Raw genomic sequence first — 12788 nt, 5'->3', positions numbered from 1 at the left:
ACCCCCCTAAATGTGTACGTTTAAAAGCCCTAACCCCCGAGGTGATGGTGTTTGGAGAGGAGGCCTTTGGGAGGGGGTGAGGTTGAGCTGAGGCCCTCGTGATGGGGTCAGTGCCTTCATGTGGAGAGGCGCCAGAGACCTGGCATTCCCTCTGTCTCTGTCATGCGAGGACACAGCCAGCAGGTGGCCGTCTGAGAGCCCTCACCAGACACCAACCACCGCGGGCACCCTGACCTTGGTCTTCAGGCTCCAGAACTGGGAGAAAATAAATGTCTGTTGTTGAAGCCACCCAGTCTATAGCACTTTGTTACGGCAGCCTGAGCTGCCCGAGACAGAGCCTCCAGGGAGAGCAGAGAGGGACCCTGCTCGGGCGCTGGGCGCAGGCAGAGCCGCCCCGACCAGCCCCGCGCACCATCCTTGCCCGTCTTCTCTTCACAGGCTGCTGCCCTGCCCTGGACTCCGGCCCGCCCCTCCTGCGGGGTGCGTGCCAGGGTTGCCAGGTGTCAGACCAGGCTGTGAGGGGCTCTTGGTCCCCTGCCCCCTCACCGGGGAGTCCGCAGTCAGTGCCAGGCGGGGCAGAGAGCCGGGTGAGAGGCGAATTGTTCCAACACCACTTGCTGAAAGGACCAGCCTGTACCCATTAAATTGCTTTTACACCTTTGCAAAAACTCTGTTTGCCGTATTTGTGTGGGTCTGTGTCTAGGCGCTGTATTATGCTCCGGTGATGTATGTGTCTGTCTCTTCACAATACCATACTGTCTCGATTAACGTAGCTTTTTTAGCAATTTAAAAATCAGGTAGTGTGATTTTTCCAACTTTCTTTTTCAAACTTGTTTTGGCTATTCAAGTTTCTTTGCTTTTCTATTAAAACTTTGGAATCAGCTTGTCTATATATATAAAAAATTCTGGTGGGATTTTTGATTAGAATTGTGTTAAATCTATAAATCTATCTGGGGAGAATTAGTGTCTTAATTTGGTGAGTCTTGCAATTCATGACCATGGTATGTCTCTAGATTTATTCAGGGATTCTTTGACTTGTTTCATCAGCCTTTGCAGTTTCTGGCATGCAGATTCTATACATGTTTTGTTATACTTACGCTGAAGTGTATGATCTTTGCAGATTTTGTAAATTGTATTTTTTTTTGGAATTTTGGTTTCTAATTGTTCAGTGCTGGTATACACATACACATATGATGGGTTTTTGTGTTCACTTTTTCTCTTTCAATTTTGCTAAACTCACTAGTTTTAGGAGGTTTTTTTTAATAGATTACTTGGATTATCTATATAGATAATTATGTCACCTGTAAATGGGAAGTTTCATTTCTTTCCAATATGTGCCTTTTAATTCTTTCTCTCTCCTCCTTGTGCTCCTGGGACATGTATGATGTAGGACAGGAGTGATAAGAGTGACATCTTTGTCTCATTTATTTGAGGGGAAAGCATTCGCTATTTCACCATTAAGTAGGGATTTAGGGACAGGTTTTTTGTATTTACCATTTATCAAGTTAAGGAATGTCCCTTCTAGTCCTAGTTTGCTATGAGTTTTTTTTTTTTTTTAAGTCATAAATGGATGCTGAGCTTTGTCAAATGCTTTTTCTGCATGAACCGATGTATCAGTTTGGTAGGAATGCTATCACAAAGCACCACAAACTAGGCGGCTCACACAACAGAAAATTATTTTCTCCCAATTACGGAGGCTGGAAGTCGGAGATCAAGGTGCTCACGGGGCTGTTTCCTCTGCAGACTCACTCCGTGGTTTTATAGCTGGCCATATTCTCCCCGTATCTTCACACGGTCTCCCCTCTGTGTGTGTCTGTGTCCCTTACGGACTGAATGTTTGTGTCCCCCAAAATACATATGTTGCAGTCCTACCCCCCAATGTGATGGTATTAGGAGGTGGGGCATTTGGGAGGTGATTAGATCAATTCAGGTGGGGTGAAGGCCCTTATAAGAAGGAGCCAGAGAGCTAGCTTGGCCTTTTCGCACCACGTGAGGACGCAGGGAGAGGTCAGCTGTCTGCAGCCTGGAAGGAGAGCCCTCGCCAAAGCTCACCTGTGCTGGCACCCTGATCTCTGACTTCCAGCCTGCAGACCTGAGACCTGCACGTTTGATGTTTAGGCCACCCGGTCTGTGGTCATTTGTTAACAGCTGTCTGAACTGACTAAGACAGCGTCCACATTTCTTCTTCCTTTCCAATAGGACACCAGTTACATTGGATTAGGGCTCATGATAATGTCATCATTTAACTTTGTTATCTCTTTAAAGACCCTCTCCCCAAATACAGTCATATTCTGAGGTACTGGGACGTTAGGACTTCAACATGTGAATTTTGGGGGGAAACAGTTAAGCCCACAACAGATATGATCATGTAACTTTTCTTATGTAGACTGTTAATATGGTGGATTCCATTGATTTATTTCCAAACATCAATGCAGGCTTGCATTCCCAGGATAAATTGTGCTTCTGGTCATGATATATAATTATTTTTATATATTACTGGGTTTGACTTGATAATATGTTGCTGAGGACTTTTGCATCTATATTCATGAGGGATCTGGGTTTTTATTTTTCTTTTCGTGCATTGTTGCTGTCTGGTTTTGATTGCAGAGTAATGCTGGCATCCTAACATGAGTTGGGAAATGTTCTCTCTGCTTCTATTTCCTGGAAGTGATTGTGTAGAATTAGGGTTGTTTATTTTTCAAAAGCTTTGTAGAATTCACAGTGAAACCATCTGTGCTTGGAAATTTCTTTTTTGTAAGGTTTTTTTTTTTAAATTATACATTCAATTTCTTTAATAGTTATAGGACTGTTCAGATGACTATTTCATCTTGGATGAATTTTAGTAGTTCTTTTGCTTAGGAATTATTCTGTTTCATCACGGCCAATTCTATGTGCACAGAGCTGCTCACAGCTTTACTTTATTATCCTTTTAATGCCTATAGAGTTTGCAATGCTCTTTCATTCCCGATATGGGTAATCTGTGTCTTTTCTCTTTTTTAATTTATCAGTCTTGCTAGAGGTTTATCAATTTTATTGATCTTCTCAAAGAACAAGCTTTTGGTTTCATTCGTTTTTCTTTCTTGATTTTATGCTTTCAATTTCACCGATTTCTGCTATCTCTATGGTTTTTGCCTTCTGCTTGCTTTGAGTTTATTTTGTCATTCTTTTTCTAGTTTCATAAGATGGAAGCTTAAATTATTGATTGGAGACCTTTCTAATAGCTGCTTTAATGTCTTTCTCTGCTCTACCTTCTCTGTTATTTCTGGGTCTGTTTCCATTGAATGATTTTTCTTTTGGTCTAGGAGCCCATTTCCCCACTTCTTTGTATTAGTGATAATTTTTGATTGGATAATGGGCTTTGTGAATTTTATACAGAGTGCTGATATTTTATTATTGTTGTTGTGGTTCAGTCTGTATAGGCTGTCAAAAATTGCTAATGCCAACTATATTTCAAGTCATCATGGTGGGGTATTGGGAAAAGTTTTCAATTAGCAATAATCACACCGCAGCTAGACCTCGTTGGCTACAATACAGCCACTGTGCAAAGCTGAGAGTGCTAGATTTTGGTGTATTCCTTTCAACAGTGTTGAACTTTTTCAGACAGGCAGTTAAGTTACTTGTTAAGTTTGATCCTTTGAGGTTTATTTTTAGGATTTTTAGGCAAGTATCAAATATCCTTTATTCTAAGGCTAATTTAACCCCTAATTTTAAAGCATGCCCCTTCTTCATTCTCTACCGAATGCCCTGTGTGTTGAATGATGTCTCTCCACTCTGTCTGAAGGGAACGTGATCAATTCTTGGGCCTATGTGAGCTTTTGGAATTGTCCGTTCAAAGTTCTCCGGTGATGGCTCTTTCCTCGGAAGCTGCCTTGTTGGCTTTGTGTGGGTGTCACCCTATTCACACCTAGATCTGTGTTCAGCCCAGGACTCAAGGGACCCCTGTTCAGATTCCTATTTTTCTTTCTCTCTAATGCTCCCTCCTCATGGGTTCTTCACCACAAATCCCAGTTACCTTGGCCTCCCGGGACACAATCTCTGTCTCTAATTCCGTGAAACTGTGGGTCTCTGGGTTCTTCTCTTTGCACCATAGAGCAGAAATTACCCCTAGGCATAAAGCCTGAGTAACAGTGGGGTTCACCATATTTGTTTTCTTCTTCTCGGGGATCATAGTCCTGTGATCTTAATTTCCCAATATCTGAAAAGTTTCCTATGTTTTGTCCAGTTGCTAGGTCTATATGGAGGGAATTCCAGATATTCTTATTCTCTCATTGCTAAAAGCAATTTTGTTTGCTTGAAAAATATCTTTTGTTTGCTCTTGTTTTAGAATAACTTCTTAGTTATGCAAACTATTCTAGTTTAAACATACTTGCTCTCAGTACTTTGAAAATATTATTTCACTGGTTTCTTATTTCTGTTGTTGCCACTGAGAAGTTTATCATCAGCCTAACTGCAGGCAACCTGTCTTTTTCTCTAACTTTTAAGGTTTTTTTTCTTTGCTTAGAGTTCTGATGTCTGTCTAGATGTGGCTTTCTTTGCATTTATTCTTCTAGGGATTTGTTAAGTTTCCTAAATATGAGTATTCAAGTCTTAAATCAGTTCTGGAAATTTCTTTTTTCCAATATGTCTTCTCCTCCATTGTCTATCTACTCTTTGCCTTCTGAAACTTTAATTAGAGATTTGTTCACCTTTTCTTCCTATTCTTAATCTTTCTTTCTTTGCTGTATTCTGGGTACTTTCTTCATGGCTGTCATCCAGGTCACTAATTACACCTTCAGCTCTGTCTAATATGAAGCACACACATACACACACATGTACTTTTCTATAAGTTTTATTTGGTTCTTTTTCAAATTCAAATCTGCCTGGTTTCTTTTAAGAATGCCTTATTCCTCATGTTTTAAAAATTTATCTTTTATTTATTTAAATATTTTAAACATGCTTATTTTGGGGGGAGAGTTTATTTATTTATTTTTTTGAGATGAGGGTTTTGCTATGTTGCCCAGGCCAGACTTGAACTCCTGGGCACACATGATCCTCCTACCTCTCAGCGTCTCAAGTAGCTGGGATTACAGGTGTGTACCATCTCGCCTGACTATAAACATGCTTATTTTGTATATGGTGTATACAAATTCTGTTATCTGAAGTTTTTGGTATCTCATTCTTCTGGGTGTCATTTGTCTTGATTCTGGCATGTCATGTGTTTGCATTTTGTGATTTTGCGTTGTGAGCTCATGTTGGCCTGAAATGAGGTGGTGTGCTTACTAAGAATATTTACATTTTCTTTTTCCAGGCCCCGCAAGTGTTGCAATCTGGGTATCACTGTATGATAATGTCTTGGCTAGCAGTTTCCTGCAATGTACATGTAATATAAATTTTAATCCCAAACCTGTTTGAAGGTAGGCTTGCCGCTTCCACCACCACTTAGATTTTAGGTTGGGAGACTTGTCATCTGTCTTTGTCAGTGGGCAGGTTCTTTGTCCACTCCATTCCTTCACTGAAGATGTGGCCTCTCGAGGGTCCTGGCTGCATGTGGAGGCTTACGTGGGTCTCAGTGTGGGACCAAGGCCTCATCTCCATCCCTGTATGGGTCTTAAAACGTCAGGCCCTTGCTTAATAAGATTCAGTGTCCCCACTGTGGCGACATCATCACCACTCTGGTTTCATTTCCCCTTTTATATTTGGCTCTTAGTCTATTGTGAGCTCACCCAGGTAGGGATGATGTTTTATTTTATCCAGAATTTCTAGGCATTTTGTAAAGGAAGATGTATTAATTCTTAGGGCTACCGTAACAAATTTCCACAAAGTACGTGTCTTAAAACAACAGGAATTTATTCTCTCCCAGTTCTAGAGGCCAGAAGTTGAAACCGAGGCGTTGGTGGGCCACGCTCTCTCTGAAGGCTCTAGAAGAGGGTCCTTTCTAGCTGCTTCTTAGTTTCCGGTAGCTGCTGGCAATCCTTGGCATTCCTTGCTTTGTAGATGCGTCACTCCAATCTCTGCCTCCGTCTTCACATGGCCTTGTCTTCTGAGTGTCTGTGTCCAAATCTTTCCTTATAAAGACGCCTGCCATTGAGTTTAGGGCCCACCCTAATCCAACATGGTCTCATCTTAACTTGATGACATCTGAAAAGACTCTATCCCCAAATGAGGTCATATTTACGGGTTCCAGGTGGACATGAATTTTGGGGGGACACTATTCAGCACAGTACAAAAGGTTTTCAAGATACCTACTCTGCCATAATTCCAGAAGTTCAAATCCTATGTGGGTAACATTTTGCGGCTTCTCGGAAGCACTGGGACTAATTGGCAGCTGGGTCTGTTGGAAGATCCAGGGCTGGAAGGCACAGCCTGGGCTCTGGTGGGAAGGGAGGTACATGGCTGTGTGCTGAAGCTCAGTGATGGTGGCTTCCCACCCTTAGGACAGAGATGGTGGCCACCTTCTGTCAGCACCATGGGGACCTCGGTTGCCAGCAGGCTCTTGGAAGAACCTAGAGTTCCAAACAAGGGACAGGACTAGGCTTTGTAGGTGGAGGGTGGGAGTTAGATGGCAGAGAATCGGGGGCATAGAAGATTCTAGAGACCAGAAGAGGTAAAGTGCAAAGTGCAATTTGTTGTCTTTGGTACTAGAAGGAAAGCACAAACACAGAGCTCTCGAGAGGGATGGAGGGGGTGAGGTTTGAAAGGGATGAGGTTTGAAAGAGTTGATGTGCTCATCATTTTCCCAGAACCCCTGTCTGCACATTTCTCTTTCCTGGGGGAGTGTGTACAGGGGTGGTGTTCACTGGGATGCAGGTCTCACAGGCACCTGGGGCTTTCATGTGAGCTCTGACAAGGACGGGGCATTTCTGCTTCCCTGTCACTTCCAGGAGCCTGGAGCATGGGCCTCCCGAGGGTTAGGCTAATGGAGGGGGGGCAGGGGGGAGGGGCAGAGGGCAGGGTAAAGAGACGGGACTCAAGGGCCACTCCAGAGTTGAGGGCAGCCAGTCTGAGCAGGGCCGGGTGGGTGCTTCTCCCTGAGCCTGGACCTGGACAGGACCCCCGTTCTCCACCCCCAGGACCCCAGCTTTCTTCCTGCTCCCTCGCCCATTGCAGGCATACGGATGGCACAAACCCAGTGGGACTGAGGATGGATGAGGGCCAGGGGTGAGGAAGGAGCTTTGGCTTCTGGGTGGTGTCAGAGGGTGCGAGAAGGATGGGACATGCTGGGGAGGAGGAGAGGGAAGTCCCTTCTGCCCATTCAAGGTGGGCTCAACGGGCTCCGTGGGAGATTTTGGAGACAATGAAAGGATCATTTGGCCTCAAGCTCTGGACTACTGTGTGTGTGTAACAGTCTAATCGGAAGCTCTGGGGGACACAGCCTCTTCCTTGCAAGCCCTAGTGAAGGATTCTGCACTCACGCCCCGCAGAGTCACGGGAGGGGTTCTCTGTGCCCAACTGTGAGCCAGCGCAGCCAGGCACTGGGACGTGAGATGAATGTGACTTGGTTCCTGTCCTCAGGGGGCTCAGATATGCAGCACCGTGTCAGACCCTTACTTTATGAGTCCTGGGCATGATTAGCACATGGAGCATTGCTGAGCTTGGCTTGGTTCCCCTCTCTAGCGCCCCAGGGAGCATCTCAAACACGGGAACTGGCACTCCTGCCGCCACATCTTATTAATAAGTTTAATTAACCCAGGGCAGCATTTGCCAACATTCATTCCAGACTGGGAGCATGAAGTGAAATATGCTAGCAAATTCCAGCCTCACAGGCTCTTCCAGGTTGCTCTCGAAGGCCAAAATCAGGTAGAGTCTATACTCTCGGGTTTCCCAGGTGGTGACACATACCTGCCCGCCACCGCTTGTGTAGGCTCACCGATTTGCAGGAGACAGGGCTGCCTTAACGTCTCCTTTCAGAGATGTCACTGTGTCCTTTTGCAGAAGTGTTTGTACCTCTCTGCTCTGACCCTCCATGCCACCAGCTGGGGCCTGGTACAGACCTGCACGTGGGTGTTTCCAGCCTAAATCCCAGGCAGATGCAATGTCCTGCCTTCCTGTAACCCAAACGAGTCGCTGCGAGGGACAGAACTGCTTGGCAAGGCTCTGCCTGTGTTTCTCCTGCCCACCCAGCCCGGCTCTGTGTACACGGAGAGATGGAAACGGTGCCCATGGCAACCCTGAGTGTTGGCTACTGTTCCATCTCACATGGAACCTTTCCCAGTAGTCTTCTAGCGAACTTGCCCCAGTAGTTCTGGAAACTTATCTGTGGGTCCCATCTGGGCAAAATCATGGAGCCCTCGAAGGGGAACTGGGGTCTCTAGAGACTGCTTTGCCTCTAGAGTGGCCCGGACCTCTCTCTGTGGCTGTGGAGGGTGCAGAGAGTGATGAGCTGCATCCAGGAATGGGAAATGCGGTCCCACGCAGGCAGAGGAGAGGTCAATGTCAAATGCGTGACACAGAAGGGAAGGGCCATGTCGCTCTCTGCGGATCCACCGGGGAGTGACTGGTCCAGCCGGGCCGTGCAGGCTGCAGACCACCCTCTGCACTCTCCGAACCTCACCGCTGAGCAAAGACTGGGTTCTGTCTGGGAATCAAACCACAGTGAGGCCGGGTGCAGCGCCGACAGTCAACCAGCACAGGCAGTTAACGTCTGACGCAGCTGGAGGCTGATTCAGGCTGATTCAGTTAACTCTTTCCATTTTAGGTACCAGAAACCCAGCTCCCACTGGCTTACACAGTGTGTACCAGTGAATAAGAAATAAATGAAGATGTTTATTGATATATTGATTTACATCACTGGAATGTCCAGAGAGTGATTGCTCCGATGTCACCAGGGCTTGGTTTCTCTTTCTCGCCTCTTTTCTCGCACATGTCTGATTTCTCAGGCTCTGTGTGTGGGCAAGGTGGCTGCCAGCAGCGCCAGGCTCAAAACTAGGTTCAAGTACAGCAGAAAGGAGAGAAGGGCTCTGTCTGGCAGTTCCTCAAACGGTTAAATATAGTTACCACAAGACCCACATCCCACAACTAGATATGTGTCCAAGAGAATTGAGAACATACGTCCACACAAAAACTTGCACACGAATGTTCATGGCAGTATAATTTATAGTCAGAAAGGAGAAGCAACTCAAATATTCATCCACTGATAAATGGATAAGCAAAATGTATTATATCCATACAACACAATATTATTTGGCAACAAAAGGAACGAAATACTTCTATCCACAGAGATCTCATGGTAAGCAGGGGAGGGGGGGGAGAAAGAATTTTAAACAGATGACATTGTCCAGGGAACAGTGGGCATGTGTCCCGTCTGGGTGGCCCATTCTCTCCCTCCCCAATAAGCAGGAATCTAGGGTCCAGTATGGAATGGAAGGTCTGGAGACGGGGCCTGGGCTGGGCGTGGAGGTCTGAAGAGTATAGAATGGGGAGGGGACCATGATCAGAGAGGCAGGACCCACGGGCTAAACTGAAATCCAAAAAGGAGAAGACAGCCCAGTAGGTTGTCCGTCTGTTGAGCTGAGCGGAGGTAAACCTGGCACCAATAGCAGGAGATGAGCCAGGGATGCCAGGCCTGGGCAGAGAGGTCCAGGTCAGAGAATAGGGTCAGAGCTGACTCCTGTGGTACCACTGGCTGGGCAGGGGCAAGGGGGATGCAGATGGGGCACCAGATGTGGGGTCTCCCTGCAGGATCTTGCCTCATTCCATAGGGGGCAAGGAACAGAGAGACACTATCCCTGTGGGAAGTGTTGGATGAGTAAACGGAGTCAGGACAGGTGAGGCGCCTGCGAGCAAACCCTGCAGCTCGTTAAGGTTTGATGCATCGTCCTCTTTCACCTGCACCAAGGTGCGCAGCAGCTGAGTTAGGGCAAGTTAAATTGCCGGAGCCCCAGCTCCAGTCACTGGCTGGAGATCAAATGCAGCCGGACACGCACGGAGCAGAGCTACGGCCAGGGCCTCCCCCGTGCACAACCCCGAGCACGACAGCAAGCTGGGCTGGGCCAGACACTGGCCGCAAATCAATACATCAACTCGAGAAGCTGCCTCCTGCCAGGGAGGTAAGGTTGTTCCGTGAACACGGGTCCTCTTCCCAGCAGGAAGGAGCGGTTTTCCCATTTTCACCCTCCTCCATGTCCCTGAGGCTTCACGCGCACTGCGTGCCTGGTGGAGGGGAGGGGGCGGAAACGTCTCTTTTGGTCATTGCAGCATTTAGGGGGCTGCCAGAGGGAGGGCTGGGACTTGGCGTTGCCTCTGGGCCCCACCCCGCTGGGCTTTATGCGGGGTCAGGTCTGAAAGCCCTGCTCCCCATCGGCCCAGCCCACGCCTCTCCCAGCACGGAGGCGGATAGGGGGCTTCTGGGGACCCCCACAGCCAGGCGTGCGGCTGGCTGATGGCGACACCGGCTCAGATTTGCTGTTGTTTGTCCACAGAGTGTCTGAAGGCTCCTCCGTGCACCTGACTGCCGCACCAGCCCAGCTTTGCGAGGGGGGGTGGGAGGTTGGCATCTGCGGGTTTGGCTCTGGGAGGGGCACTGTTGGCCCATAAGTCTCCGACAGGGTCAGCAGCAGGAGCAGGGACTCACTGGCGGGAGGGGCTGGGCTGGGCGGAGAGGACAGGCCCAGGCGCTGCGTGTGTTCTCTGAGAATTGTTAGAGGAATCCCCTTCATGAGGGTGTGGACAGAGATGGCGCCACCTGGCAGATACCTAGGACTTTGCAGGTGAGCGTTCAGACCAGAGAGGACACAGGCTCTGGGAAGGGCCCCAAGTCCCCCGGCTTAGGCTGCCCTGGGGAGCCATGTGCAGTCTTGGTGAGAGTGCAGATTTGGGGTGCATTCTGGCTCTGCCATACAAATGGCAAGTGGCCCCGGCCCCTTGAGATTCAATTTCCCTACTGTAGGCTTGTGTACGATTAATAACAGTACCTCCCCGCTCTTGAGTACCTACTGTGTGCCATCGCCCACATGGTGAAGGTGGCCATGGTCTCAGATCACGGAGGAGTCTGGCGAGGCCTTGGGAAGGTCAGTCACTCGCCCAGGCCAGGAGACCTGGAGTCTGTCCCTGGTCTGTCTGGCTTCAAGTCAAGGCTCTTTCCCCCGCGCTGCATGGCTCTGTTCTTGGCACATAGTAGGTGCTCAGTAAATGTTAGTATGCTCTCTCCCTCTTCTTCCCTCCTCAGAGCCTCTCTTTCCTCTGTCCTCCGGGTATGTTCAGTTCCATACGTGTTTGGGGGGCCTCGTTTGTGCGCAGCTGAGCCCAGGCTGCGATCTGTCTCCCTCTCCAGGGGGCAGGGCTGTTCCGGGAAGCGCTCCCCGCCCAGTAGCCCCTTTCCCACCCCGTGGGGTGGCTGTGTGGCCAGTTCTTGCTAACAGAATGTGAGTGGAAAGGACACACACCATAGGTGACGTGGTGAGAAACTGGGTGTGCCGTCTCCGTAGAGAGACTCCAAGGGCTGAGGGGAGGTGGGACCGTGGGATGGACAGAGCCTGGTTCCTGAAGGAGCCAGGGAAGGCTGCCTGGCCAGCAGCAAAGAAGTTGGACGTGACATGACACCTCAGCTGCTACCGTGTCGAGCCCCTGCGATTCTGGGCTTATCTGTGACTGCAGCTAGCATCTTCTCCTTATCTACCGGGGGGCCACAGAGATGGCTAATGGAGGCCCCTCCTTCCCTCTGGAGGCCATGAGGGCAGGAGGAGGTAAGGCGTTTGCAGAGAGCTGTAACTCTGAGTGGACGAGAGCCTCACAGGGGTGGGACAGGGGGCATGGGGGAGCCAGAGGAGGGAGAGTTTTGATGGGAGATCAAGGAAGAATTCACAGAGGTACAGCCAGGAGGAGGACATTTCAGAGTGGCTAAGGGAGAGGAAGAGAGTCTCCCTGAGAGCTGAGCCCCACGTGATATGTCTGAGGACCTGGGGGAGTGGCCAGGTCATGCAAGACTAAAGAGGATGGACTTGATTTTCTAGGTGGTGGGAGCCACAGAATGATAACGAGGGAGAGCATGACAGATAACCCTGTGATTTAGGCAGGCCCTCCCAGGTGCTGTGTAGTGGCTGTCTGGAGCAGGAGATGTTGTTATAGATGTGGGCAACCAGAGGGGTGTGGGTGACGGAGGGGCGGGGCCCTGAGAAGGTGGCATCTCAGGACCTGGAGACAGGAGAGGCAGTGAACCAAGGGAGGCAGCAGTGTGAGAGGCCCCTCTCCTCTTCCAGGTGTGCCCTGGTCATGGGGGTGGCACCCTGTGCAGAGACAGGGAGCCCAGGGAAGGAACAGCAGGATGCTGGGGAGACAGTGCCAGAGTGTGTTGACTCCAGGTGGACGAATGGCCCTTCCTGTGGTCCGAGGCCGGGTCTTGAGAATCAGCCCCAGGGCTCTGCCCTTCTCTTTGATATGGTCTAGAGCTCGTCACTGCCCGGGGCACGTGCCTTGGGGTGCACTGGGTACTAGAGGGTCCCCAGAATGCCTGTGGTGCTCAGCCTACGCCTCCTGCCCCACAGTGGCCTGGTGGATACTTTCTGGAGCTGCTGATGGTTTGGAGACAGAGTCGCTCTGCAGAGGCTAAACGTGCAGGACCGAAAGGTAAAGAAAAGTGATGCCGTAAGCACATACACTCGAAGAGCTCATCGTTTTAGAATTTGCTTTGCTTTTCTGCACTTACAAGAAATCTGCCTTGCAAACAGGTTTCAAAAATAATCTCTCTCACAGATCTGTGTGGTGCTCACCATCTGCAGGGACAGGGTGTGGATGTTTGTGCATGGCCTGCGGGTCCAAGCCTTGGACAGGCCAGGAGAGGACGGGTTTAGATCACATAGGGAGGCACGAGGCAA

At 49.0% G+C, this 12788-nt stretch overlaps 1 non-coding gene across 1 annotated transcript; it reads right to left on the bottom strand.

Moving 5' to 3' along the window:
• Positions 1-3410: 3410 nt before the first annotated feature.
• Positions 3411-3549, bottom strand: LOC138376776 (U4 spliceosomal RNA). Its single transcript, XR_011231743.1, has one exon. It is a non-coding gene; the product is annotated as a U4 spliceosomal RNA (small nuclear RNA).
• Between the last annotated feature and the right edge of the window lie 9239 nt (positions 3550-12788).

The sequence above is a fragment of the Eulemur rufifrons genome, chromosome 28, assembly GCF_041146395.1.
Source record: "Eulemur rufifrons isolate Redbay chromosome 28, OSU_ERuf_1, whole genome shotgun sequence".
Classification (NCBI taxonomy): domain Eukaryota; kingdom Metazoa; phylum Chordata; class Mammalia; order Primates; family Lemuridae; genus Eulemur; species Eulemur rufifrons.
This window is presented reverse-complemented; position numbering and strand designations above follow the sequence as displayed.